The following is a 5,648-nucleotide window of genomic DNA, read 5'->3' on the forward strand; positions in this document are numbered from 1 at the left end:
TAAGATAGCAAGGATAATCTATGTATTATAGATGTCTTGCTAGACTACTTCACAAGAAACAAGCAATTCAGATGATCATGTAAGGATCCTGCTGAGCCTGCAACTCTTATAACCTGCAACTCTGTTTGCACTTTAACTTCCTAAAACTAATTCACTGAACACCATATAGGGTTATATAGGCTACAATATTAATACAGTATATAAGCCATTATCAGTGTTCTTACTATGGCACACAACTCTTTGAGCTATTTATGCCTTCTTTCTATGGCTAACTATATGACCTACAGCTTTATGCTTTTTAAACAGAATTCCAGTGCCAAAATACCGTCCTTAAGACTGTGCAGGTCAGAATGGCCTTATGGATTTAGTCTAGGTTGCAGCTTACACAAAATGAATGTGAGGTAAAAACATGTTTATCAATTTACATATTGGGAATTGTAAGCATTATCCATGGTGATTTATATTTTACAACAGCAGATATTAATTAAATCATAATTTTTTTTAATTACTAGAATTTTACATCAACTTTGGCCAAGCTGAAAGTTAGATCCATTAATGTCACATCACACCACTGTGATCATTTGCACTGTTTCACTAATGTGGATGTGTAATGTTAAAATTAGCAAACTACCAAATGCATCTAGCCAGTGGCATCTTTAATATGTTTTATGATCATTTTTACCAGCATATGACCTTTTTTACTTACTTGTGTTGAAAGACTATTTACAACCCCAATTCCAAAATAGTTGGGACGCTGTGTAAAATGTAAATAAAAACAGAATGCAATGATTTGCAAATCTCATACATTATTCACAATAGAACATTGAAAATATATCAAATGTTTAAACTGAGGAAATATACCATTTTAAGGAATAAAAAGGGTAATTTTGAATTTGATGGCCACAACACGTCTCCAAAAAAAAATCAGGACGGGGCAACAAAAGGCTGTAAGAGTAAGTGTTACCAAAAAGAAACAGCTGGAAGAACATTTTGTAACTAATTAGGTTAATTGGCAACAGGTCAGTAACTTGATTGGGTATAAAAATCATAGAGAGGCAGAGTCTTTCAGAAGTAAAGATGGGATCAAATCTGGATGGAAGCATATGTTGCGTTAAAACCTGTATATACCTTTCAGCATTGATGGTGCCTTTCCAGATATGCAAGCTACCCATTCCATAGGCACTAATGCACCCCCATACCATCAGAGATGCAGGCTTTTGAACTGAGCTCTGATAAAAAGACGGATGTTCCCTCTCCTCTTTAGTCCTTTTTAGTTTAGAGGACACAGCATCCATGGTTTCCAAAAAGAATTTCAAATTTCGATTCTTCTGACCGCAGAACAGTTTTCCACTTTGTCTCAGTCAATATTAAATGAGCTTTGGCCAAGAGAAGACTGCAGCGTTTCTGGATCATGTTCACATATGGCTTCTTCTTTGCATGATAGAGCTTTAACCAGCATTTGTGGATGGCACAGAGAACTGTGATCACAGACAATGAGTTCTGAAGGTGTTTCTGAGCCCATGTAGTGATTTCCATTACAGAATCATGCCTGTTTTTAATGCACATTGCCGCCTGAGGGCCTGAAGATCATGGGCATGCAATATTGATTTTCACCCTTATCCTTTGCGCACAGAGATTTCTCCAGATTCTTGGAATCTTTTGATGATATTATGTACTGTAGATGATGAGATATTCATAGTCTTTGCAATTTAACGTTGAGGAACATTATACTTAAATTATTCCAAAAATTGTAGACACAGTTTTTTGCAGATTGGTGAACCTCTGCCCATCTTTACTTCTGAAAGACTGTGCCGCTCTAAGATACTCTTTTTATACCCAATCATGTTACTGACCTGTTGCCAATTAATCTCCAGTTGTTTCTTATTAGTACCACTTATTTTTCAAGCCTTTTGTTGCCCCAACCCAAAGTTTTTGAGATGTGTTGCGGCCATCAAATTCAAAATTACCTTATTTTCTTCTTAAAATGATACATTTATTTAAACATTTGAAATGCTTTCTATGTTCTATTGTGAATAACAAATGGGCTTGTGAGATTTGCAAATCATTCCATTCTGTTTTTATTTACATTTTATACAGTGTCCAAACTTTTTTTGGAATTGGGGTTGTATATGTCAAATAAACATTTGAACATTTTTTAAAAGGGACAAGTGTATTGAAGCCCTAACACCCTCACTGTGTTTATTCCCCAAGAAATGCACTCAAACATTTTGAGGGTTTGCACAACGGTTGAGGAGTGATAATATCAGATTTTTTTTTAGTTTGTATTGTTTAAAATGTATTAATTGTGTTTGCCCTAATAACTGCAAGCAACTATGCCGTATGCCATCATGTTATTCCCAGTAAACATTTGTAAGTGTGATGATTAATGTAATTCTCTTGATGGTAGTTGCAGAGTTGAATAGCAAAGTCCCATCGCATTCCATTAAAAATGGGGGTTGGGGTAAGAAGGGACTTTACAGTTCTGGTTTGATACTTTTGTTTAAGATCTCTTTTTGATGCAAATGTTTCAGTAAATGTTTTTAAAGAAGAAACCACTAAATCCACACACCTGTGTCTGAGTCATGTTTCATCTGATTTAAACACAAGACATCTTCATCTTGACCTTAAAAATAGAAATTATATTTTCCCCATATATAGTCACCAAGCCAACATGTTTATTGTCTGAAGTGTGCTTCTTTACTTTTGTATTGGAGCAACAAAGATTGATGTATGCAGTTTCTGATCATTTTTAACACAAATTGGACAAAATACATTTTATAGTTTAAACTACAGTATGTAGTTTTTTTAACTACATTATTGCAAGGCAGGTTATTTTGTTTATGTTCTACACTTAATACATTTGGGGCTGAGGTTAAAAGATGAATATGAGACGATTTTCAGCTTTCAATTTCTGATATTTACATCTAGATGTGTTAAACACCTTAGAACGTGGCAATTTTTGTTTCAACTATCACATATTTTTTTAATTACCAAAAACATTGGAACGTAATTGACAGGTGTTTCTTATTGCTCAAGTGTGCCCTGTTAGATTGATGGTATAAATAATTATCTCTGAATAGCTACTCTTGATTTGAGCTGTGAGTTTTGCCTGTGAAGACTGCATGTTGTTGAAAAGGTTAAACCACCATGAAGACCGAAGAGCTGTTTCTGGGAGAAAAGAAAGCCATTTGAAGCTGAGAAAGGAGGGGAAATCTATTTAGAGCCATTGCACAAGCATTGGGCATAGCCAATACAACAATTTGAAATGTAGTGAAAAAGAAAGAAAAAGAATACTAACTATACTAAGAATACTAATAGAAAGAGTGTACTAACAACCAAACATCAAATAGGTCAGCCAAGGAAAACGAGCAGTTGTTGACAGAAACATTGTGAGAGCTTTCAGAAAACCTAAAGCAACAGAAGAAACATAGAGGCCATACCACAAGATGCAAACTACTCATCAGCAGTAAGAATCAGAAAGCCAGATGGGAATTAGCAAAAAAATACAGAGATAAGTCACAAACGTTCCTGAAAAAAAATAACCTCTACCAAAGTGATGGAAAGGATCTGCTTATGATCCAAAACATAGGAGCTAAATCAGTCAAGCACAGTGGAGGTAGTGTTTGCATGGCTGCTTCTGGAATGGGCTCACTAATCTTGATCCATTGATTATGGAACTTATGATGGTAGCAGTAGAATGGATTCACGAGTCTACAGAAACATTATGTCTATCTATATAAGAAAATTACATGCTGCAAGACAATGCTGCAAGACAATGACCCAAAACACTATACAACAGAAACAGGGTTTTACTGGGGGGGGGCTTGGGGGGGGCAATTTAGATTGGCCATGTTAATCACAAACCTTAACCCAATTGAGTTCCAAGTTGTTTAGCACATCTAGATGTAAATATCAGGAAATTCTGATCAATCATAGGTCTGAGTTTCTTCCCTTGAGATGCCCTTAACAGGCCTTTACTGCAGCTGCCTTCAGTTTTGTCTTGAGTAAAGTGAAAAGCATGCTCAGCTAGGTTTAGGTCATTGAGGTGCCTTAAGAGGCTCTTAGGTTGCATTTGTGGTATGTTTTGTCATTGGCAGCCATACATGTCCATGCCATAATATTTCCTCCACAATGTTTGACAGATTATGAGGTATGCTTTGGAACATGAGCCCTTCCTTTCCTTCTCCAAACTCTTCTCTTCCCATTATTCTGATACAAGTTAATCTTGCATCAGAGCTGGTCAGGCTTTGTAGAGGTTTGTTAGCAAGGTTTATTGGCCTTTCTGTTCTTGAGTTTTACCAGTGGTTTGCATATTGAGGTAAACCATCTGTATTTACGTTCATGGAGGTGTTTCTTAACTGTAGACTGTAACAATGATACACCTACCACCTCTGAGTGTTCTTGACTTGGCTAGAGGTTGTGAAGGACTTTTTCTTCAACAAAGATAGAATTCTGCATTCAACCAATTTAGCTGTCTTCTGTGGGCTTCCAGGCCTTTTTGTGTTACTGAGCTCATCAGTGCATTCCTTCTTTTAAATAATGTGTTTTTTTATTATTATTTGGCCACTCCTAAAGTTTCTGCTATCTCTCTGATAGGTCTGTTTTGTTTTTTCAGCCTAATGATGGCCTCCTTCACTTGCATTGACACTGCATATTCAGAGTTCCCATAAACAGCTACCAAGTGCAAAGTCAACACTTGGAATCAACTCCAGACCTTTTATCTCCTTACTTTGTCATGAAATAACAAGGACACAGGCCACAACTGGCCATGAAACTGTTTCAGTCAATTGTCCAATTACTTTTTAGACTGTGAAAATGGAGGGTCTCTGTAAAAAATGGCTGGAATTCTTAAATGGTTAATGTAATATTTTTATTTTTGTTTTTTATTAAACCCCTTGAATTATAGCTGTAATTCTACACTTCAATCACATCTTGATTGCTTCATTTTAAATCCACTGTGGCGGTGTATATATACAGAGGTAAAATTATGAAAATGTCCAACTATTTATGGACATGGCTGTATATTGTCGCGTAATTGAGGCATAGTTGCAGGTAAGGCAGCTTTAATGAGTAAACCAAATCCAAATCGATAAGCAAGCTCAAAATCAGTAAGTAGGCAAAGGTCAGGCGATCAGCAAACAGACTAGACTAGACAGAACAGTAATCAGGAAAAAATAAACTGTGTCAAAAAAAAAAAAAACAGATGCAATAAAAAACAAAGTCTTGGTAACATCAGAGACAAAAGGCAACTGATATACTTATATACTGCATATACTTCACAAAGTGTTCATGACTTAAGGTCCGTTCACCCCGGGATATCATTGTCTCTTCCCTGCAAATATGCAAATGATAATCCGCTGATTGATAGTTCATTGTATTTATTTTGCACCTGGCATATAAGTAACCTATTCTTGACCTCTTATTCAAATAGCTAAGTGTCCCATTATTGAGTCATTGTATTATCATGTTGACCACAAAAATGACTATTCACAGTCAACACTTCAATTTGCAGGAACATTAAAATTTTTGTGCACAACAATAGTTGTCTTATACCCCATCCCCCCAAAAAATACGTATTACTTATTTAAAAACAGTATATTGTTTAAAATGAGAACTTTAAGGATTAGCTTTCGAAAAGTATTTGTTGC

General features: G+C 35.7%; 1 protein-coding gene across 2 annotated transcripts in view; it reads left to right on the top strand.

Annotated features, from left to right (window-relative positions):
• Positions 1-2,564, top strand: part of slco4a1 (solute carrier organic anion transporter family, member 4A1) — a 46,363-nt gene extending 43,799 nt beyond the window's left edge. For both annotated transcript variants that reach the window (XM_017488179.3, XM_053686380.1), the window contains one exon: positions 1-2,564. This exon is cut by the window's left edge and continues 1,500 nt beyond it. The gene's annotated coding sequence lies outside the window, so the exon portion shown is untranslated.
• The last annotated feature ends 3,084 nt before the right edge of the window (positions 2,565-5,648 follow it).

Source organism: Ictalurus punctatus, chromosome 15, assembly GCF_001660625.3.
Source record: "Ictalurus punctatus breed USDA103 chromosome 15, Coco_2.0, whole genome shotgun sequence".
NCBI lineage: Eukaryota > Metazoa > Chordata > Actinopteri > Siluriformes > Ictaluridae > Ictalurus > Ictalurus punctatus.